Source organism: Macrotis lagotis, chromosome 1 (assembly GCF_037893015.1).
Source record: "Macrotis lagotis isolate mMagLag1 chromosome 1, bilby.v1.9.chrom.fasta, whole genome shotgun sequence".
Taxonomy (NCBI): domain Eukaryota; kingdom Metazoa; phylum Chordata; class Mammalia; order Peramelemorphia; family Peramelidae; genus Macrotis; species Macrotis lagotis.
In genome coordinates, this window is record NC_133658.1 from 606,207,112 (window position 1) to 606,232,473 (window position 25,362).

General features: G+C 39.3%; 1 pseudogene; it reads right to left on the bottom strand.

Moving 5' to 3' along the window:
- Positions 1-284: 284 nt before the first annotated feature.
- LOC141505719 (neutral amino acid transporter A pseudogene) overlaps positions 285-25,362 on the bottom strand; it is a 56,052-nt pseudogene continuing 30,974 nt past the window's right edge.

The following is a 25,362-nucleotide window of genomic DNA, read 5'->3' on the forward strand; positions in this document are numbered from 1 at the left end:
ATACCTAACTAGATTTTAGGGGAAAATGTATTTGTTCTTTTTCTTCTGAGTTTTAAGCAATGTGCTGGTGGTAGGTCTTAGGGAATTATATTTAGAAATGAATATTCACATGTATGCACACAAAAGAGCATAGATGCACACTTACACACATACACAGAGCATTATCTGTACATGAACAGAGAGAAACATGGAAGTGTTTGTTCCGGTTCAAGATAAATGGGTCCCACTGGGAAGCCCCAAGAAACATGCTAAGTAATACAAATCACCTAGGATGTTGCCCCAAAGCATCCCTCAGGAGGCACAAAGGTCCAAGAAGTGCTTGGTTCAGAAGGGATACAGCCAACACACTGGCAGACCACCTCTGATGGGCCCAACAGGAGACTTCTCCATGGCTCACAGGACTGACTCCTTGGATTCTAACTCAGGGACACTAGCTGGAGGTGGGGCTGGGTTTCGGTGGGTCACCAGAGGGGATGTCTCATCCTCAGACTTGCAGTTGGGGACTGCCTCTACTTTCACCTCACTGAATTCATGGTCCATCTTCTTTGTTGCCTTCTCATTCAGATAAAGGAGTATACCAGCACCCAAGGCATCCCCTTCCACATTCACTACAGTGGTGGTACGGTCCACAATCCAGTCCACTGCCAGGATCAAGAAGAGATCATGAGTGGGCAGCCCAATGGCTTCAAGGATGATGGCAATGGTGAGAACGCCTCCTGCTGGCACTCCTGCGGCTCCAACGCTGGTGGCAGTGGCGGTCACCAGGATAGTGAAGATTTGTCCTGCATTCAGGTCCACATTATTAAGCTGGACAATGAACACAGTAGCAACGCACTGGAAAATGGCTGCCCCATCCATGTTCACGGTGGCCCCAATGGGAAGGATAAACCTACTGATCCTCTTGTCTACGCCGTTATTTTCTTCAATGCACTTAATCATGGATGGGAGGGTTGCTGAGCTGGAGCAAGTTGCAAAGGCTGTTGCAAAAGGTGTGAGGAGTCCAAGAAGAAATTGGAATGTGTTTTTCCGTGTGAAAACAAAATAAATGAGCAGCAGAACAATCCCTCCATGGATGATGTGGCCCAGAATTGATACAAAGATGTACTTCCCCAGACTAGTTACCAAGGTGACAATGTCTTTCATTTCTACAATCTTACTTCCAACAAGGAAAATAATACCCACAGGAACATACCACGTAATCCAAGACACTATCACCATTGTTGCCTCATTGAAGGCATTGAAGAAACGGATCAGTTCTCCTTCTGAGCCTAGCTTCTTCAAGGCCACTCCCAAGACCAGGGCAAAGAGAACTAAGCCCAAAATATTCATCCCTTCGATCTCTGTGCCATATGGGACCTGCAGGTACTTTTCTGAAGTGATGTTTTCAAGCGTGGTGTTATGGATGACTCTCTTATAGTCCGTTGCATACGTGCGGAAAGTGGCTACTACAAGCTTAGATGGAAATAGATTTCTGACCAGGTCGAGGAAGGAATCGACGGTGTCCTTGGTGACTGGGGGCGCTTCGGGGCCGCCCAGCCCCAGGGCGCCGGACAGGAGGGCCCAGGCCCCGGCTCCCGGGCGGATGATGAAGGCCAGGGCCACGGCCAGCGCCGAGGCGCCCAGCGTGGTCAGCAGGAAGTAGGCGACGGCGATGCTCCCCAGGCGGCCGAGGGAGCCGGCGTCCAGACTGGCAGCGCCCCACACCAGGCTGCAGACCACGAGCGGCAGGATGATCTTGCGCAGCATGCGGAGCAGCATCTCCCCGGGGAAGGCCAGGTAGGCGGCCTGCGCCGGCCTCAGCTCCAGCCCCAGCAGCGCGGCGCCCAGCGCGGGGCCCGCCAGCACCCCGGACACGGTCAGCAGCACCAGCGCGTGGCGCCGCGGGAAGCCCCCGCAGCGGCGCGCCCGGCCCTGCGCCCCGGGCCCTGCCGGCCCGGGCTGCGCCGCGGGCTCCGTGCCCTCCAGGTAGCCTTGGTCTCGCTGCTCTTCTCCACTGCGGCCAGCGGCCAGGCGGGGTCGGAGTGCGCGGCCAAGCGCGGAGCACACGCGGCCTGGGCCGGTGGGGTCTGCGGGAGGGCGGGCAGTGCCGGGTCAAAGATGAACTATTAAAAATGATTGCAACTATCTAAAATTAAAGTCTACTGCAATGGGAGTAATATGTTTTTGTTATTGGAGGAATTCCCTCATATAAGTATAGACATAATTTCTAGAACATACGGAATGTTTTGACTAGAAGAATCGATTTTGAATTCTATTTATCATGATTTTTTCTTTTGAGGATAGAAAGATCTTAGAGTATATTTAAATAGTAAATTCTCAATGATCTAGAAGGGAACACTTATTTTCTCTTGCTTTCTTCCTTGACAGTTGATATGGGTCCCTCAATACTGAAAGTAAAAGAAATCTAATAATCTAATTAACTCAATGATTAATTTAAAAATTATATTACAATATATGCCATGGACTTTATTAGGTACTGGAGATTCAAAGATTGCGTGAAAAACACTCACCCTCAAAGAGTTTCCATTTGAATGGCAGAGGCATCACAGAGTTATATAAATATATACAAAACTTGTACAAAATCAATAGAAGTTTATTTTAAGGGAGGAGTAGCTGGGGAAGTAAAACAATAAAGTGTAGCTTGAGCTAGGTCTTGCAGGAAATCAGGAGTTCTAGGGATTCAAAAGAAGAGTACAATAAAAAAAAGAGAGATGTAGAGAATTTTATATATGGATACAAATAATGCATAGATATACACTTATATTTATGCCTCTATATTGCTAGAATTGATTTGATATTCTAAAGACAAACAAAATATATGCTATTCAAATTTTAATATTACTCCCAATTTTACTCAATATATTATTAATAGAGTTAAGCAAAAATAAAACACAAAGTGACATTATAGACATCAAATCAAAATGCTATTTTAAAGTTTTACACTGATTTAATCTTCATTTAGTTAAGATTAAATATGAAATTCTGTTGGGGGCGGGGGAAGAGGCTTGGCGGTCGCTTAGAGGGGGAAACATAATCACCTTATAAGGGAATGTTACAGAACTCGGCCCCTCATTGAGTAAGAGTTCATGGGAGGGAGGACAGAGGGGATAAAAGTGTCTGCTGAGAGGTGGGGGGGAGCGGGAATGTGATCACAGAAGAATAAAGACTCATGACCCACCTCAGGCTCTCTGTCTGGTTCTTCCCCCATCAAAGAGTGGGGGCCGGAGGTACCCCGAAGACTCATCACGCGTTGGACTGGTGAGTAAGAGGACGGACTAGCATAAAGAAGCCGGCGTTGTAAATAAAAACCCGGCAAGTGGCCCCCGGAACAGGGACCTGATTTTGCTAGGGAACGTCTGAATCCGCTGGTCGGATTCTCCAGACAGCCTTGGTCGTTTCTGACCGGGAGGAAGGAGAGGGCGTTTACTCTCAGATATTGCCTGAGGGACATATCCCTATTGTGTTGACTATGCTTTCTTTCTCTCCCCTTTCTCCTTCTACTCTAATCACGCTCCTTGCCGTGCTGGCCTGTCTGATTGTGCCCTGCTGCCTCCTTCTCTTTTGCCGAACGGGAACTTTCCAGTTCTGCCACCTGTTAGGATTGCAGCCTCGGCTAGTAGACAGCATGGGGGGCCGGAATAGTATTCCCGCCTTTGAGCCGGAGGAAAAAGAGGCCGTTGCAGCGCAGCTTTATAAACTCTGCGCTAAGCATGGCCGTAAATTACCTATCAAGACGTGCCGTGCTTTTGTTGAGAATATCTGGAACATCTGCCCTTGGGTGCAACATAGTGGGATCCAACCAGATAAATGGAAGGTGGTAGGGCAGCAGATGGCCTCCTATAATGACACCTGCCCGGGAAAACTGACCCCCAAGGATTTTACAGTGTATAAGATAGTGGATGCAGCCCTGCATCCCCAGAAGGTGACTTTAGCACGAACAATCAGCACTCAGGTGGGTAGCTCGTTGGTGGGATCGGATTCAGAGGGCTCAGAGGAAGAGGGAAGGCCACCCCCTCCCCTGTATCCGTGGGAGGAACTTAGAAGAAACAATGGGGGAACAAGGGGCCCCCAGGGAGAAGAAAATGCCGCATGCCCCTCCTTACCGAGACAGAATGAAAAGGGGGAGGGCGATGAATGTGGCACACTTAGAGATTCAGGGCCGGAAGTTTCCGAGCGCGGGAAGGGAGGGGTGCAAACAGTCCTCAGGGGTGGCAGGAAGAGGAGCGTGAGTAGGTGGGACCGGGAGGCTGCTGACGAGGAGGGAGAAGTCCGCGCTGATTGGACAGCTGCCGCGCCCCAGGCTTGGCGGCCCAGCCAGGAAACAGAGGCAAAAAATCCCCCCGTGTTCCTTGTCCGCCCTTCAGAGATCCCCTCAAGGGCTCCGCCCATCCGGCCTACTTGCCACCAGTGCCTCCATAGCAATAGAGAAAGGGGAGGAGGTGGACTGGGATGACTGGGGCCTCTACCCGGTATTTACGGACCCCCTTACCGGAGCCCGAGACTACCGCCCTGTCCCTTTTAAGATGCTTAAGGAACTTAAGGAGGCCGTGACTAAATACGGCCCAAGCTCCCCTTATGTAAAAAGACTGATGCAAAACCTCTTTGCTACGCACCCTTGGACCCCTGCTGACTTTGACGAAATTGCAGCCGCGTGCCTAGATGCCTCCTTATATTTAGCTTTTAAGGCTCAGGCCCGCAGAGAGGCCTCTAAGCTGGCAAAATCCCGGGGTTATACTCCCCTGGATTTAGCCATTGACCTCCTGTGTGGAACTGGAGCCTATACTGACCCTGCTGTTCAGGCCCAGTATGGCCAGTTTGAGCTAGAGACTGTTAAAGAAACACATGTTGCAGCTTGGGATAAGATTGGAGCCATGAAAGGGGGGAGAGCCACACAGAAGTTGGTTGGGCTGAAGCAGAGAGCAGATCAGACACCCCTCTCATTTGTGAACGAGGTTAAAGAGACAGTGACTCGTATAATGGGAGACACCCCGGGATCTGATCTACTTATGAGACAATTGATTAAAGAGGGTCTTCGCCCCAAAGGGATCGCAGCCATTAGCAGCCTTCCCCCCGACGCTTCATTAGAAGGAATTGTTGACAAATTGCTGGACATGCCCAGCGAGGATTCAATTCAGGCCTTAGTGACTGCCATGGAGAACCGGGAGGATAGCCTCCTGACCGCCCTTCACGGTATGCAGGTGAGACCCACCTGTTTTGGGTGCGGAAAGCCAGGGCACCTCAAAGCACAGTGCAGGCAGCGGCCCCCCTCCACTTCAGTTCCGACCTGTTATTCCTGTGGAAAGCCAGGTCACATAGCCAGGTTCTGCCGATCCAAAGGGAAGTCGGGAAAAGGGAAAGGGAGGGGCCCGGCCGCGGCCCCCCCCCCCCCCCCCCCCCCGTGCTCGAAGACAGCGGCCCCATTACTGTGACTATCCCCGTGAGGGTTGACTATAGAGAAGGGACACAGCAGAGAGAGATCGGGCCTTGGGAAACCTCGATGATTCCCATTGAGCTAAATATTTTCCCAGCGCTCATCACAGGGGCTGAGAGATGTGTGGACTTAGTCACCCATACCCAGGTCATTTTTGGTCCCGGAAGTCCCACATCCGTAAGGGTCACAAACCCCCACCCCTTTCCCACCTTGGTAAAACAGGGCCAAGAGGTAGGAAAGGCGCTGCCCTTGCGGGCCCCTCCCGCTCATGTGAACTGGGTCCACCCGGTCAGCTCTGGGCGACCACTGTTAACCGTCACGGTGGAAAATCAGAAGCTCGAAGGGATAATTGACACTGGAGCCGATTGCTCTGTCATAAATAGGGGACAGTGGAGGCGCGAGTGGCCACTCCTACAGAGCCCTCAAGCAGTGACGGGGGTGGGGGGCAATAGATCTGCCATGAAAGCAGCACACGCCCTACGGTGGTCAGCTTTGGAAGAATCTGGACTCTTCACCCCACTGTGCCTACCCGACCTCCCTTATGCATTATGGGGTAGAGATATCTTGAGCCAGCTTAACCTGACACTTGCCACCCCTGATAGCCTGCGGGGAAATTAATTGGGGCCACTCTAGAGATGAGCTTTTCCCCCAGAATAACATGGATTAATAAGAAACCTATTTGGGTTGAGCAGTGGCCCCTGACAAAAGAAAAGCTCATCGCCCTCACAGACATAGTAATGACCCTCCTGCACGAGAACAAAGTGGAACCGTCCCTTAGCCCGTATAACTCCCCCGTCTTTGTCATAAAAAAAGAAAGGGGGGAGTTGGAGAATGTTGATTGATCTTCGGGCAGTAAATGCCAACATGGTACCCATGGGGACCCTCCAACCTGGTCTCCCTATGCCCACTGCAGTCCCGCAAGGGTGGACTATTATAGTGATTGATGTTAAAGACTGCTTCTATAGCATTCCCCTCCACCCGGAGGACAAGGAAAAATTTGCCTTTTCCCTCCCCGCGATCAATTTCCAAGCCCCCAGTAAACGTTATCAGTTCACCGTCCTACATGGATACTCTGCTACATCCTATCTTTTTAAACAGAAAGGGGGAGTTGGCAGGTCACTGACCCATTCAGACCTGTCTCAGGTACTATTTACCATGAATTTCCTACAAGTCAGGGATGACGGCACTACAGCCGCCCAGAGATTTTTCTCCCCAAAAGGACATGCTAAGAAAGAACCAACGCTCCTGCCCTCTCCCACCAAGGCCCTACCAGGCTCTAAAGTCATGTGGAGAGATGAAGAGGGAGGTTGGCATGGCCCTGTAACGGTAAAGAACAGAAGACAGGGCCACCTGTCATTTCATCCCGAGGATAAGATAGAAGAGCCAGAAAGATGGCTCCCTGTTTACAAGATAAGAGACCTTGATTAATGCCCAACCCTATGGGGTGAGAGGAATTTCTTTCTTTTTCAGGCCTTCTGATCATCGTAGGGATCCTTGGAGGTGCTCCATCTGAAGGAAATCCGACATGGGGAATACTCCGAGTTATTTCCTCTCCCCTTCCGGTAGCACGGAACTCCCCGATCTACCCTCGCCTGCTAGTGACCAATACATCGATGGGGCTCCCTTCTGCCTCGGTGGGGCCCCTCATGTGTGGCCACAGGGGAAGACATCGAGGATCCCATACCATGGAGGTATTGCCAGATGGCGGGAGGATACCCCCTTGAGGGTGAACAAGGACGCTGATTCTGGGAATCACCCTACTTGTTGTCTGTTTCTGCCGCCTAGCTAGGCGACAGAGGGGCTATATGCTTCTTACTCAGAAAGCCTTCATGGCCATGGAGACGGGGGAGGATCCCCAAGTCTGGCTAGCCGCCATGCATGACATGTGACACCTAGGGGTAAGACGAGGTAAACCCCAAGACGGGCAACTTCTCCTGACCCAGCCACCTAAGACGGGCAAGGTCCTGGGTTGAAGGAGATGACCTAAGACAGGGTTCCTCGCCCCTGGCGGATCCCCAAGTCTGGCTAGCCGCCATGCATGACATGTGACACCTAGGGGTAAGACGAGGTAAACCCCAAGACGGGCAACTTCTCCTGACCCAGCCACCTAAGACAGGCCCTGAGGGTGTCGGGCGCCTAGGACGGGCAAGGTCCTGGGTTGAAGGAGATGACCTAAGACAGGGTTCCTCACCCCCGGCTATCAGAGGCCAGTAGAAATGACACTGCTTAAGGCTAACCTCAGCACCGCTTAAGGTCACACCAAGTGATAACCTTGTAAAACAGAAAGGGGGAGATGTTGGGGGCGGGGGGAAGAGGCTTGGCGGTCGCTTAGAGGGGGAAACATAATCACCTTATAAGGGAATGTTACAGAACTCGGCCCCTCATTGAGTAAGAGTTCATGGGAGGGAGGACAGAGGGGATAAAAGTGTCTGCTGAGAGGTGGGGGGGAGCGGGAATGTGATCACAGAAGAATAAAGACTCATTACCCACCTCAGGCGCTCTGTCTGGTTCTTCCCCCATCAAAGAGTGGGGGCCGGAGGTACCCCGAAGACTCATCACGCGTTGGACTGGTGAGTAAGAGGACGGACTAGCATAAAGAAGCCAGCGTTGTAAATAAAAACCCGGCAAAATTCCTCTCTAGTTTGATTGAAAGTATTATTCACTGAGCAAAAGGAACTCCCTTCACTATTCATATGTACAGGCATGTCTACACTGTTCCTTTATGAATATATTTGGAATTACAATAATTTCTATTTTAAAATGTCATTTGAGCTCATCAATCATACATGACATAAACCTGTAGAATGATACAAAAATGACAGGGATGATCTGTAGTTCTGGATCTATCTGAATCATGTATATTTAAATGAAGGAGCAGGGAGAAGGTGAGGGGGTGGGAGCAGGACAGGGCTGTTCAATTTGTAACTGATTGAAATATTGATCAAGGTTATTTTAATCAGTTTCTCTAGACTAACGATAGATTTATATTATGATTTCTGCCAATCAATATTTTCATTACCACCTACAACATTATCCTCTATTATATTTGCTTAATAATTCAAGAGGTACAAAATTAATTCTTACAAAATATCTTATTTGAGCTTCACAACATCCATATGCAATGTGTAGTACAAACACAAAAATTATATAGTATTTATATAGCAAAATAAATTATGCCACCATTTACAGTTGAAAATACTGAGCTTAATGGAGATTGACTGATTTTACCCAGGTTTCTACGTGACAGAGCATAAACTTGAATTCGGGGCTTTTAGCTTCAAATTTAGTGATATTACTAATGTAGAGATATAAGGAGGAAAATTATAATTAATATATTACTTTCATCTATTCATACCCCCTATTTATTTCCATATATCAGTTCTCTATTCTAAAGTTATCCTGGTCTCTATACTCATTTTTTTAAAATCTTTTTGTAATAGAATAATAAATTTTCTACTAGAAAACATCACAGAAAATATGTAATCCAACTTCATTTTCTACATAAGCAATTATGGACACAGCAAAGTAAAATTTAGGTGAAGTTTAAATAAGATATTGAAGTTAAAAATATAATAAAAGAATGATGATTTGAGATTTAGAATACCTAGATTCTAATATCAACTTTGACTTGAATATTATCCATTATATTTTGAAGTGTAATTTTTTCCCTTTTAAAACGTGTGATTTTAACTAGTCAATCTTGTAAATTTTCATCACTGAATGACATAAAGCTGTAGACAAAAAAAATTAGATAAAACTTAGTTCTTGAGATATGATAGCTTCATTCACTGTGAAGTAGAAATGATTGATGACAATAGCCCTTTGTGAAAGCAAATGCATTTTAAATGGGAATAAATTATTAATTTAAAGAATAGAATGTTGGCTGATGAAAATTTCAGCATTAATTAAAAGTTTCACCTAATATATAAAAATCATTATGTATATAACATGTGATGTTGTAAGAAGTAATTATTGGGATAGTTTCAGAAAAATCTGGTAAGACTTATATGAACCAAAGTGAAGTGAACACAACATGAAAGATATTCTACATAGTTAAAATTTTAATCTAGAGATAACCCATTGTGGAAGATTTGATACTTTGAATGATTAGAGTGAACCATCAAAACTTTAAAGGACTCATAATAAGGAATGCAAATGATGATTTCAGAGCAGATTAAAGTATAATTTTATTTCCTTTATTTTCTTTGATTTTGAGGATGTAATGTCTAATGCATAAACATATTTTGCATGACTTTTTAGGAAATAAATTGGTGATAGCATAGGGAGGGTGATGCTTTTTCATGTTTATTCTTTGACAAGAAAGGGATTATTTTGAAGGTAATGCTAATAGTTGGCCAAAGTGGAATGAGGAATGATATCTTTAAAGTATAGGAGATGGAAGAATTACATGGTTAAATTTGTGGGGGCTTGCCTATATAAGTACTAAATCCTTGAGGATTCTGGAAGGAGATCAAAGGGAAAAGGAAAGAACATGATAAAGTATTAAGATCCGTGAAAAGTGAGAAAAGTGACAGTGTCCTTGTAACTTGTAGGCATGGTTGTAGTTGAAGTCAGTTGAACTATATTTCTTTTTACAGTATTGTAGAATAGGCATTTCACAAATTCAGGCTGACCTTGTCCTTATCCCATAGGACTCTTCTGATCCATGGCAAGACAGTTTTTTTTTTATTAAGAAAGGGGTGGTGGGGATGAGTGAAAGAAGCCAAATTCAAGGTCTTTTCCTATTATATACCTCTTAACTGGAACATTTTCCAAGACAGTTCCAGAAAGCAAATGTTCAGAGCCATAGGTATTCAAAATTCACAGTCTTTATATTTGATTATTTAAATATGATTTTTGTATAGAATCCTAGACTCTACTAGAATATGTAGTGCTTATCTAAAATGCATGTACCTTCAAAATATTATCTAATGTCACTTTTTCAACTTAAGATGAAACCATGTAGTGAGCCATTAAAACTCTGAGTAGTAATATGCTTGACTATGACTTCTAAATATAAACTTTTAATTTATATCTTCTCTTCTGCTTAAGTTTTGTAGACTGTGTTCAGAGAATAAGGAGTCCCTGAGCCTGCAGAACTATTCCTTATATTATATTATGTCACATGAACTCATCGAAAAACCTAATTTGCTTCTGCTTTCCTTGCTTCAGGCATCTGACCACAGTCTTGGAGCCTTTAAATTGAGACTTTTCTAGCATGGTTAAATTATATCTAAAAAATAATTCTTTGCAAAAGGTTCATCTGATCTGATTTGTACTTCCCTGCATTTGCTCTTGAAAATTTTTACTTTTATGGAGAAAAATTTAATGTCAAGTAAGTGCCATGGGAAGCAATGAAGTTGAGAGGGCTAGTTTTCTCCTCCCCAGTTTCTTCCTTTGTCCCCCCAACTGTTTTCCCTACCCAATCCTAAATGCTCTTGTTATGACCATATATTTGTATTCTACCTTCCAATATGTCATTTCAATTCTTCTTCATTTGGTCAGTAGCACTTCCTGATCACTCCAAATTTGTATACATCTTGTCCAAAAATTTGCTCTTTAGAACTATCATTTAAGCTTGAAATTTTTATTTTAGGATGGAAAATGAAGTGGAGTTAGGATTTAAATTAAGGGTATGAGAAAATATGTGTAAGATGAAAGAGAATCTGAGTAAAATTATGTTTATGTATATACATATATACTATGTATATGCATGTATAAGCATAGAGACACATAATTATATAATGATATTATATATCATTTATATATCAAAATATTTGTAATAGACCTGGAAATTAAAAAAAGAAAAAGAAAGTAGTCTCCCAACACAGTGGTAAATGCTGCCATTAAGGCAAAAACATGTCTTCTGTGATATACATTTAAAAATTTCACTTTTTTTGGATTAAGAATCATTTATATGCATTCACAAAACCAGAGTTCTATTTAGAAACTATGGCCCCAAGTCAACTCTGCCAGACTCTTATTAAAATGATAAATATATATTGAATGAGGTACTGAATGACCATATTAATAAATACAATCATTCTAACTTTCTCCTCATAATGCTGCAGGATGTGACAGCTTGCTCTCTGAAGCTGAAGAGAAGGGAAATTCTTCATTGTACTCAGAGTAAGGAATGAAGATTCACTAAAAAGAAAAAGCAGTGGATTGGAAATGTGAAGATCTATACTCAAATACAATACCTGCTGAGTACATAATCTTGGACAGATCACTTCCTTTCCCAGGGCTTTATTTTCCTCATCTACACAATGAAGATTTGAACTAAAGGATCTCTAAAGTCCATTTTAGATCAACTTTAAATCCTATAACCCTATGACACTAGGTATTTTGTGATTTTCTGTTTCCTCAACTTCAAATTTGGAGCAAAAGCAAAAAGAAGACAGGAAGAAAGGAAGAAAAAACACCTATTAAACACCTACTATGAGTCAGATATTATGCTAAACACTTTTCAAATATTTTCTCGTTTAATCCTCCTGACAATCCTAAGAAGGGCTTAAATTATACTTATTTTACAGTTGAGACTATGGGGACAGACAGAAATTAGATGACTTGTCCAGTGTCACACAAGTGTCTGAGACCCGATTTGAATTAAGATTTTCCAGACCCCAGGTCGGTGACTCTATCCCTTGTTCCATTTACCTCCTTCAAACTAGAGAGCTAAATACATTATTCCTTTTATTTTCACTTCTGATGTTATGATTTTAAATTTTGACTTATGGGGGTATGATTATAGAGAGCTTTTCACATCTAAGATGTTATATATGAACTTCAATTGATTTGAAAAATAAATTAAATATAGACCAACCCCTATGGTAATGTTTTTGGGAAGGAAATTCACATCTTTTTAGGTTAACTGGGTAATTTTTATTTAGAGCAAGATGGAGTTCTTTGTAGGATCACAAATTGATCTCTGAATAGTCAAAGAAGAACGACAGTTATAAAGGTGTTTCTTCGATGTTCAAGATGACTCCTATCATTCTTACAGAAAAACCAGAAATTCAAGGAGTGAATTTTATTCCAAATGACAATGGTTTTGTCTTAAAAATCCATAAGGTAAATATTAACAAGTAGCCTGAATTAAGTAAATCATTTTCATATTATCTTTCCAAAAATTCCTTTCCAATTGGCTCTGTGCCTTTTTTGATTGCTTAAATTATTCAGATACTGTACATATTAGCTTTGGCAAGCCAGCCCAAGTTTGAATTTCTTCTTGTTACAAAATTTCATAAGGATAAATTCATCAAGGTTAAATTACCTGTCAATGTAATTTTATGACACCCATTATCCTTTAGTCTAAGTAGCTCATTGAATTTTACATGAACCAAAATCAGAACTCAACAGAATATAAAGTAGTCTTCCACTCATTATTCCTTAAATGGAATATAAACTCTGTCTACACAAATAATTTTGGCTAAAAAAATCAATTTTTTCCAAAAAAAAATTTCTAAAATTTTACTGAGAAAAATCCACTTTTTTAAAATGAAATCAGAATTTCAAGAATAGTTTTTTCACATGTGATCACAGCTGCTATGTGAGTGCCTTTGCCTTTTTAGAAACATTGCCAAGCATTCTTGCTGCATGCTTTTGAAAAAACTGATATTTTGGCATAATGACATACAAATTACCTCACTGAAATTTGAAATTTGGCAGAGGAAAGGCTTTTTTTATGATGCCCTACTTAACTTTGTGTTTGAGGAGTAGGTTATTATAGGTCTGCCAAAGTCCACACACCACGAAGTAATAGTTCAATTGAATTAAAGAGACAACAGGATAAAACTTTGTAAATAACATAGTTTTTCAATAAAAGGACCTAGTTTTGATTTCTTGATTATGTCAAATAATACTTGTATGAACTTTGGCAGGCATTTAATCTCTTTTTTATTCAATTCTTTTTTAATTGATATTTTAGTTTTCCAAATACATGTTATAAAAGGTATTCAACATCCATCAATATTCATATGCATATTTCTGAAATTAAAATTTTAATTTAAAATTTAAAAAATTCCTTCTACCCTTCTTTCCCATGCACCCCCAGATATTTAATATTTCATTTTCCCAGTTTCCATATCTGTAAAATAAGAAAAAGTTGGACTAGGTGACCTTAAAGGAATAGTCTAGTTTCAATTTATGATCCCATGATTGTTTCATATATTACAAAAGACCAATTGGATTTTGATTAAGTCAAGATTCTTGAATTCAGTGCTATTACAAAAATAAAAAAAAATGTGGATACTGAACAAGGAAGTGAAAAGGAGGGGAAAATTGCAAAAATTTGTCCTCAAAAATAGTATAGTTGGTCATATAAGTATGTGAAATTTTATAAGCTCTTTGAGACAAGAACCATGCTTTATATTGTTTGTTGTTCTATCTTCACACTGTTCCTTAGTTTCTGATAAATACCTTAACACATTCATTGATGCTTTACTCTGATAAAAACCCTCATTAAACATTTTTCACCATTTCACTATTTTACTTTTTTAATAATCTAGATTTATTTTATATTATTACAATAATTTTGTCATAAGAGTAAACATAAGCACCCCCTCCACCCCCAAGAATATGAGAAACATCAAGAATAGTGAGAGAGAAAAAAAATGTACTTCAGTCTGTGTTCAGATTTCAATGACTCTGTCTCTCTGGGGTGAATTGCTTAATCATAAGTCCACCAGAGAAGTTGCTTCAATATTTTACCCAAACCTCTACTCTATTTGTCCCCACTCCCATTTCTTCTTCTTCTTCTTCTTCTTCTTCTTCTTCTTCTTCTTCTTCTTCTTCTTCTTCTTCTTCTTCTTCTTTTCTTTCTCTCTCTCTCTCTCTCTCTCTCTCTCTCTCTCTCTCTCTCTCTCTCTCTCTCTCCCCTTTCATCTTGGTCCTCTCCAAAAGTGTGTTGTATATGATTACCCTCTCCCACAATCTTCCCTCTCTTCTATCTCCTATTCTCCCCCTTTCCTACCACCACTGTCCCTTATCCCATCCCTTTCTTCTTATTTTTTCTAGATTTCTATAGCCTATTAAACATGCATGCTATTTCTTCTCTTCTGATGAGAATGAAGGTTCAGTCATTCCCCCCCTTGCCTTCCCCCCTTTCCACTCCATTGAAAAAGTTTTTTCTTGACTCTTATGTGAAATTTCTTAGCTTCTCCTTTATCTCCTTTCCATTCTTCCCAGTACTTTCCTTTATTACCTATTGATTCCATCTTTTTAGTATATTATACCATTATACTCTGCTCCTTCCTGTGTCCTGTCTATATATGCTGCTGGTAACAGCTCTTATAAAGGAGAAAACTCATATGAGTTATCAATATCTTCTTCACATGCAGGAATAAAAAGAGTTCAACATCATTAACTTCCTCAGTTAGTCTTTCTCATCTACAACTTCTATGGTTCACCAGACTCCTGTACTTGGAGATCAAACTTTCTGTTCAGTTCTGGTTGTTTCAGTAGGAAAGTCTGAAAGTCCCCTGTTTCATTGAAAATCCGTCTTTTCCCCTGAAAGAGGATGTTCACTTTTTGCTGGGTAGTTGATTCTTGGTTGGAAACCAAGATCTTTTGCCTTCCAGAATATCATATTCCAATCCCTATGAGCCATTAATGTAGATGCTGCCAGATCCTGATATTTAGCCTTAGTAGTTGAATTGCTTGTTTATTTCAGCGTTTCGAAATTTCTCTTTGATTTGGTAGTTTTAGAATTTTGCTATAATATTCCTGGAAGTTTTTCTTTGGGGAATTCTTTCAGGAAGTGACTGATGAATTCCCTCAATTTCTATTTTACCCTCTGCTTCTAGGATCTCAGGGCTATTTTGCTGTATTATTTTTTGAAAAATTAAGTCTAGGCTCCTTTCCAGGTCATTATTTTCAGGGGAGCCCAATAATCTTAAAATTATTTCTTCTGAATCTGTTTTTGTTGTTTTTCCAATGAGATATTTCACATTTTCTTCAAATTTTTGGCTTTTTTTGGCTTATTTCTTCCTGATTTCTTGCAAATGCATCGGCTTCCTTTAGTTCCATTCTGCTTTGGAAGGAATTATTTTCTTCAGAGAGCTTTTTTATCTCCTTTCCCAGCTGGCCAGTTAAGCTTTTTAAGACATTCTTCTCATTTGCCTTTTGTTTTGCTTTTTCCATTTGGCCTAACCTGGTTTTTAACATATTATTTTCCTCAGTAATTTTTGTATTTCTTTCACCAAGCTGTTTTTTGGTTTTCATGATTTTTCTGCATCACTATCATTTCTCCTCCCAATTTTTCATCCAACTGCCTTAATTGCTTTTCAAAGTCCTTTTTGTACTCATCCATAGTCTGAGACCATTTTCTATTTCTCTTGGAGGTTTTGGATATGGAAGCTGTGATTTTTTCATCATCTGAGTATGTGTTTTGATCGTCCATGGCACTAAAGTAATTCTCTATGACCAGATTCTTCTTTGCTGTTGTTTACTCATTTCCTCAGTTCAAGATTAATTTCCAGCACTTCCAAGGCTTTGGGGGGGGTTTGGGTGGACACCCCACTGGGACCTTTATTCCTCCAAGTTCTTAAGCTCTCTTGCCTGTGCTTTGATATGTTGGTGACCACAGCACTCCCCTTTGCCGTGGAGCTGTAAGGAGAAGCCCTGCTCAGCTATGTTAGTATGGAAGCCCAAACTACAACCTGGATCTGAGTGTGGGCAGAGTCCTGCCCCCGGGGAGAGCAGAGAAATTTTTGCAGTCTCCCCACCACCACCCCCCCTCACCATCTGTGGGCTGTGTTCTGAAGGTGCAGACAGGTTTCCCCCAACTCCCACTGCAGGATCTGTTGCCAGTGCTTCCTCACTCCACACTCATTTCAGTGTAGCAAAATTTTCTCACTACCCCTTCAAGCTGTTCCTGGGTTGTGCTATGACCAAGGCTTTTACCAGCTCCTGGTCCTGGTGAGACACACCTTTCCTGTGGAACTTCTAAGTTATCTTGGACTGGGAAAATGTATCACTCAGTCTTTCTTTGGGTTCTGCTCCTCTAAATTTTGGCTAGAGTCATAATTTGATGGCTTTTGGAGTTTGGGGGGGAAGTTGTTCCCTGGAAATGCTGGCTTCATGCCATCATCTTGACTCCATCTCTCCCTTTTTCACCATTTCTAAGGAATAGTAATAAATTATAATTTTATATATGCTAATAACCATTTCAATATTTTCTTTATATCCATAGTACCAAAATCAGTGCCTGAAGTGTAATAGGTACTTAGCAAATGATTATTGAATTTAATCAGATTAGAACTGATTGACAGAAATTATGTTGTCAATGCCCCCTTGGGAAACTGAACTGCATTTTCCAAACTATGCAAAATAGCTAAGGGAAACTTCTTTTGGATGTTCTTTGCTTGGATAGATTGTATTATCTCTTGAATTTTGAAAAATGATATAAGGTTGTATATTTCCACCAGATGTGAATGGATCACAATGGAAAAAAAATTATAAATGCTCAAATTGTACAAGTAAAATATTTTATTAACACAATTATAATACTATATTCTTAATCACCTCTCTTCATAGAATTTTGTGCTTCTCAAAGGGGTTGTAAATGGAATGTAAGTCCTTTAAAATATAAAGGGGGAAATGATTTTGAATACTATGAGTTTATGATACAGCTCCTGCTCAAACTTAGTTCCTGGAAGTCTTCCATTTAAGAGGTATATGTTGGGGTAGCTAGGTGGCACAATGGATAGAGCACCAGACACTTAGTAATTACTTAGCTATGTGACCTTGACCAAGTCACTTAATACTTACACCCTCTCACAAAAAAAGAAATATATGTCATGGAAAGGAGGTAGTGTGCTGTATGTTGGAGAGGTGGTCAATCTTAAGATCAGGAAGATCTGATTTCAAGTACTAGCCACTATCACACTGACTGTGGACATCAGCACCTAACTTGCAACTCTTTCAGATCAAAGTTTCAATGTAATAGTAAGTATTACAGTGTAGAAAGTGTTGTTGTTGCTCAGATTGCCTCCACAGAATTTAAGTCACAGGTGTGCAATGAAACTAAATCAATCAAAATTGTAAAATTGATGAAGAATGGGGAGTATTTAAATAGAATATATAGCATAGCCAGATTAACTAAGAAGGCTGCCTGGAGTAAGATAAAGACCTAAGTGTACTTTCAACTACTAATACCTGAAAATAAATTGGTATCCTATTATAACATGTAATATGTAAGTATATGAATATGATTAAAATCTAGAATGAATTGAAGGAGAGGTAATTACAGGCTATTAGATTTAGAAGATAATTCAGAAGTCATCTAATACAACTTATATTAGAAAAGAAATTTCATCTTCAACATTAACAGTATAAAGCTTCCACCTGAAGTTGTTGGTTATTAAGGATGTATTATATTTTCTAAGGCAGTGTTTCTTTTTCCATTCTCTGATAATTCTAATTGACAGAAAGTTTTTATTTTGTTGACTCTATATCTGACTCTCTAAATTTCCTATTTTTATATTCTGAGGAAAAGCAAAACAAATACCATACTTCTTGTCCACGAAGAACTTACACAAAATTAGAATGCAATTATGTCTACGCAATTCTTCTTGTCATCAATATAAGTATCTCTATTTAGTTCTTTCAACTAACATTCACATAGTGTATATTAATGATCACTGGCATTCAAAATAATAATGAAAGTAATTGAGTACTAGTGGTGGGAGGGCCTCCTGTGTATTATGTATAGAACAAAAAATGTCCATCGTCCATGGAGTCCTCCTGTGAAGAGTTCTAGGCAGCATTAACTTGATAACTTAATGAAAAATAGACATAAGGAATCTTACCCAAATCAAACTATTGCTTAGAATCACTGTGTCTGAGTGAAATTAGGAGATTTAAAAAAATTCAGGAGGATTCAGAGGAAAGGTACAAAATTTGAAAGAAGAGCAGGATAGAAATGATAGAACTATTTTGGCATTAGTTTCTTAAATTGATCAGAATCCAAAATTCACAAAATCGTTGGCACTTTCTGAGTTCTACAGATGGTTGCAAAATATTGAGGGACAAACAAAGCTAACATGATTCTCCTTCACACAGTTGCATTTCTTACTATGACTGGCACTCATAAATGTAGAGAAGCTACTTTTGGGAAAAGGTAGGGTTGGGGAATAATTCTCTATTCACTTTCCTGTAACTACCTGGGAACATCAATTTTTTATAAATTAAAAGAGCATCCTTAGCATAAGCTAATTTCAACTCATGGAGTAAGAACTTTATGAGAAATCTGTCAGGTGATTTTCTCTATATGCCTGTGTATTCTACATTAGCAACTAAGGTAGATATTTTTGACTTTGAAGATTCCAATATATCCCAGAATAGTGATAATTTGGAAATGGAAAAGTATATAGACAAGTGTCATCATAATCCTCCTCCTCCTCCTCCTCCTCCTCATCATCATCATCATCATCAGCAGCAGCAGCAGCAGCAGCATGGCTAACAAAACACTAATATACAATATCTTATTTGATGACCACTATATTCCTGCAAGGTATGTAGTATAATGTAATGATTTCTCCATTTAAAAGAATAGGAAATTGAGCCTTAAAGGACTAAATTACTTTGATCTAACGAAACTGACTATAGGGGCGGCTAGGTGGTGCAGTGGATAGAGCACCAGCCCTGGGGTCAGGAGTACCTGGGTTCAAGTCCTACCTCAGACACTTAATAATTACCTAGCTCTGTGGCCTTTGGCAAGCCACTTAACCCCATCCCCTTGCAAAAAATAAAAAAATAAGAAATAAAATAAAAAAAGGAAACTGAATATAAGAATAAAATAATTGCATTCAATTAGAAGACATATAGAACAAACATAAGACAAGATAAGATTGAAGTCTGAAACAAGTTACTCTGAAGACTATGGAGATTTAAGTAAAAAATATTTAATATGCAATGATATATGTAATGAACATAGAAAATACATATATAAAGGGATTAAGATTAATGTAAATAGAGCCAAGAAAACATTATAAATAGTAATTTCAAAAATATCAATGGAAAGAATGACATGCCAAAAATAAAAGCAAAACATGGTAATAAAATTATAAAGATCAAATCGGCCTTGAATGAAGTGGTCCAAGAATTCACCCCAGCTTAACTCTTGCTGAAGGTAGAAAGTCAACAGGTGTTACATATAACATGTGTTTTCAGACTTTGTCAATTTAATCAATCAGTTAGAGTGATTATTTTTTTTCTTAAAAAACTTTGTGATGTGTAATAGATGTCTTGGGATAAGAGGAGAGGATACATGGAATAAGATAGCAATGGAAAATATGAAAATATTAATAAAAATTTTTTTTAAAGTCTAAGCATAGAAAAGCAGGGCCCCACCCACCTCAGCCCCATGGTAGAGGGGTGTAATTGTGGTCATTCACAGACAAGGAGGGAAGACAGATTCACACATTGAGATCCTTGTGGGAGGAGGTATCCAAGTAATACTCAAAAGCTCAGGAAGCACTCCAAGACCATGCACAGGTTGGAGAAATGAGGAAACAGAGAAAAAAGATGAACACAATTGAGAAATATTTTGTCTGTGATCCCAAGAAGGATAAAAATACTCAGAAGATGAGGAAGTCCAAGCTCCTGCAACTAAAGACTCCAAGAAAACTAAAAATTGGACTCAGGCTATGACAGAGCGCAAAAAGGATTTTGAAAATCAAGTGAGGGAGATAGAAGAAAAATTGGGAAAAGAAATGAGAGATACAGGAAAAACATGAAAAAGAAGTCAGCATAAGTCAAGGAGATCCAAGGAAATGCTGAAGAAAATAGCATATTTAAGACCAGCTTAGGCCAAATGGCTAAAACAGTTCAAAAAGTTATTGAGGAGAAGAATATTTTAAAAAAGAAGAATTGACAGATGGAAAAAGACATAAGAAAGCTCTCTGAGGAAAACAAATCCTTCAGATCTAGAACAGAGCAGAGGGAAGCTGCTAACTTTATGAGAAGTCAGGACACAATACTTCAAAATGAAAGGAAATAAAAAATTAGAAGAATATGTGAATCTCCTCATTGAAAAGAAAAACAACTGAACTGAAAAACAGATTCAGAAAAGATAATTTTAAAATTATTGGGTTACCTGAAAGTCATGATCAGGAAAAAAGCCTTGACCTCATTTTTAAAGAATTTCCAAGGAAAATTACCCAGATATCCTAGAATCAGAGGGCAAAATAGAAACTGTGAGAATCCACTGGTCTCCACTGGAAAGAGATACAAAAAAAACCCAGGAATATTATAGCCAAGTTCCAGAACTCCCAAGTCAAAGAAAAAAATATTACAAGCAGCCAGCCAGAAGGACACAATTCAAATTGGGGAGCTGCAGTCAGGATCATACAGGACTTAGCAGCAACTACATTAAAGGTTTGTAGGGCTTGGAACATAATATCCTGGAAAACAAAAGAGCTAAGAATGCAACTGACATTCATCTGCCCAGCAAACCTGAACATCCTCTTTCAGGGAAAAAGATGGACTTTGAATAAACCAGGGGAATTTCAACTGAACAGAAACTTTGATCTTCAAATACAGGACTCAGATGAAGCATAGAGAGTGGAGGAGAAGAGTAAAGAGTAAAACTATGAGGGACTTAATCATGATGAACTGCTTATTTTCCAACACAGAAAAATGATGCTGACAATACTCATAAGAAACTTTTCATTTAATAGAGCAAGTAGAAGGAGCTTTTATAGATGAAGCACAGGAGAGAGCTGAATTTGAAAATATAATGTGAAAATGGAGTCAATGACTAAAAGGCAAATGTAATGGGAGTAAGAGAAAGGAGAGGTAGAATAGACTAAGATATTTAATATAATAAGATTTTTTTATTACAATGAGCTATTGCAATGCTATGCAAGGGGGAAGGCAAGGGTGAAATGAGTGAAACTTCGCTCTCATCAGACGTGGCTGGGAGAGGAACAACCATATATATATATATATATATATATATATATATATATATATATATATATATATATATATACTCAATGGGGTATAGAAGTCTAGAATAAGCAGAAAAGTGTGACAGGGGGATGGGGGGTGTGAGTGATGGAGGAGAGGGTGGACTGTTGGGGAGAGTGGTCAGATATAACACATTTTCTATTTCTGCTTCTTGCAAGGAGCTGGCATTGGATGGCCTGTCTGAGACCACAGGGCCTTAGTGTTGGCATGTGGGCTTGGGGCCTCTTGACCCCAGGGTTGGTGATCAGTCTGCTGTGCCACTCAGCTACCCTATAGCACATTTAAGAAGATGGACAGAGTGAAAGGAGAGGGAAGATATAGTGCATGATAGTGGGGAAGTATGAAAGGAGGAAGTTGTGATCAGCAATGTCAATAGTAGAAAATTATGGAAGTAGCTTTTCTGATGGACTTTAGGATTCTAAAGAATGTAATCCATCCATGACAGAGCTGGTGGTGTTGGAACACAAACTGAAGAACAATTATTGTTATTGTTATTGTTATTGTTGTTGTTGTTGTTATTATTATTATTTGGGTGGGGTATTTGTGAGGCAGATGGGGTTAGGTGGCTTGCCTGGGGTTGAACAGATGGGTGATTATTGGATGTCTGAGGCTGGGTTTGGACCTCCGTGTTCCTGACTCCAGGGCCAGTGTTCTGTCCATGGGGCCACCTCACCAGGCCTACTTTTATCATTATTATTATTGCTATTACTATTATTAATATTAATATCATCATCATAATTTTATTTTATTTTTTTTTATTTTATTTTTTTTTAGTTTTTGTAGGGCAGTGGGGTTGGGGTGGCTTAGCCAGGGTTGCACAGCTGATCTTTCCTGAATCTGTTTTTCAGATCAGTTGTAGTGTATATAGTCACATAGTGTATATTACTGATCACAGGCATTCAAAATATTGATGAAAGTAATTGAGTATTAGTGGTGGGAGGGCATCCAGTATATTAGGTACAGAACAAAAAAATCCATCATCCATGGAGTCCTCCTGTGAAGACTTCTAGGCAGCATTTACTTGATAACAATGAAAAATAGACATAAAGAATCTTACCCAAATCAAACTTATGCTTAGAATCATTGCGTCTGAGTAAAATTAGGAGATTTAAAAAATTCAGGAGAATTCAGAGGAAAGGCACAAAATTTGAAAAAGGAGTAGGATAGAAATGATAGAACTTTTTAGGCATTAGTTTCTTAAATTGATAGTTGGGTGTCTGCGGACAGATTTGGCCTCAGGTATTCTTGACACCAAGGGCTGGTGCTCCGTCCACTGTGCCACTTATCTGCCCCATTATTTTATTTTTATTTTTATTTTTATTTTTTCATCTTTATTGTTCATGAGGGTCTATATTTTTGGGAGGGGGTATTATGTTTACTCTTAAACATGAATATTGAAATAATATATAAAAATGATTTGTACAAAAATGCAATAAATATAAAAAAGTCTAAGCAGGAAGAGAAGACATCTATACAAATATTCTAATAGAAAATAGAAAATGATTGTCAATTTAAGGGAGACAGATGAGGTTATATAGAATTTTAGAATATATATGTTACTGTCCATTGCATAGATGAAAATTACTGATTAAATTCTGAAAATAATATAAATGAATATCAAAATTTACTGATATGACTCAAGGGAAGAAGAAGAAATACTTCTCTGTCCCTAGGGTAAAGGGAACTGACTGTCTCATTACCAGGGACTTCTGAAATAGCAACTTCCTGCAAACTATTTGAATAAGTATTTTATATGGGGTTAATACAGATGTGTAGATGTTGACTGGGAATGTCGTAACAGCTTGGAAGGAGGAGATCTTCTGAACAATTAGATATATCTAAAATTGGATCATGAAATTATTTATTTCCCATCATCAGAGTTATTTTCTTAAAAAAATCATTTTCATAATCATTTAATTGCAGATAATTTTTTTCACAATGAAGTGTATATATGGTCATTGAAATCTTTTCTAAATATGAAAGTCGGTGATTTTTGTGATTATATAGTCATTAGCCTTTGTGAAATCACAACCATTTCCATATTGAATCAGCCATACTCCAAAATTTGTAAATTGAAGGAATGTCTAGCAATTGGTGAATGGCTATATAAATATACTGGAGTACTATTGCACCATAATAAAACATGAGTGATAAAAAGACTTCAGAAAAGACTAGAAAGACCAATGATGCATGAATGAGTAGAACCAGGAGTACATTGTACACTTTATCAACAATTCTGTGTGATGAAGAACTATGATAGATTTAATTCCTCTCAGCAGTTCAGTGTTTAAGGACTATTAAAAAAAAAACTTGCAGAGGAAAATACCATCCACATCCAGAGAGAAAACAATTGAGTTTGAATACTAGAGTGTACTACTTTCAATTTTAAAACTTGATTTATGTTTTTCTTTCTCTTCATTTTCCCCTTTAGTTGTCATTCTTCTCTCATGACATGGCTAATATGGAAATATTAAAACATGGTTGTGCATGTATAACATATCAGATGACTTACTGTCATAGGAGAAGAGAAGAGAGGGTAGGAAAAAATTTGAAATTCAAAAGTATACATAATGATAAGAATGATGAAAGCTACCTTTATATGTAATTGAAAAAAATAAAATCAAACTTTGAAAAAAATCAGTCATACTCCCAAATAATCAGATGGTAGATTTCTATATGCATCGTAAAATGTAGAAAATCATGCAGAGAATTGTTCTATTAAGTGCATTTTTTTCCAAATACAGCCTTTGTACAAATCTACAGGAAATTTCCACCCCTTCAGTAAACAAATGTTCTTCATATAATCCATGGTTAAAAGAGCTAATTTGGGCAGTTGGATGGCACAGTGAATAGAGTGCTGGGTCTAGTATTAGGAAGACTCATCTCCCTGAATTTCATACTGATCTCAGACATTTACTACCTATGTGACCATGGAAAATTCACTTCAACTTGTTTACCTCAGTTTTCTCATGTAAAAAATGAGCTGCCAAAGAAAATGACAACTCACCCAGGATATTTGCCAAGAAAATCCTAAATGGGGTCACCAAGGGTCAGATACAACTAAAAATTTACTGAACAAAAATAACAAAAGTGTCTCTTTATTCATCACTATATGCCAATAGCATCACTTTATCTGCTGTTAGGTTATATTTGAATTCTTCATTTTTTCCTTCTAGGTTACTTGCAAAATTACTCTGAGAAGTATATTGTTTCATTGGCAGTCAATACTACTAGAATCAATAAAGTGATAACTATCTAGTAAAAATCAGCTTCAGTGAAAACAGGCATTATTCTTTTATATTGATAGAGTGTACCTTATACTCATGGCACTAAATCAGACACCTTGAGAAATGAATAATTAGAATAAAGACCTCATCATGACCCAGTTGACTGTCATGTTTTGAAATAAAGGAACACTGAGATTAACATTGAGGTGAAATATACCCAATATTGTAACTATAAAGACGCAAAATACCCCCAGACAAAGGAAAAAAAGCCATAATGAATAGACTTTAGACAAAAAATGACAACTATTGGGGTGGCTAGGTGGTTCAGTGAATAGATCACATGCCCTGGAGTCAGGAGGACCTGAGTTCAAATCCAATCTCAGACACATAATAATTAACTGTGTGACCTTGAGCAAGTCACTTATCCTTATTGCCTTGCCAAAAAAATAGCTATTAAAATTCATTATTCAATAATAATAAGTAACACATACAACTTTGTAACTAAGGAAGTTGTAATCTTTACTTGTCATATTACTTGATTCTAACAACACTACTTGAACTTAATGCTTTATTATCCCAATTTTACAGATTAGGAACTGAGACTGAGAGGTCAAATGACTTTCCAAGATCACAAAGATAGTAAATATTGGAAAAAGCATTATATGTAGCTCTAATTCCAATTATCATACTTTTTATTAAACTATTTCAAATTAACTTCAAAGTTGGATC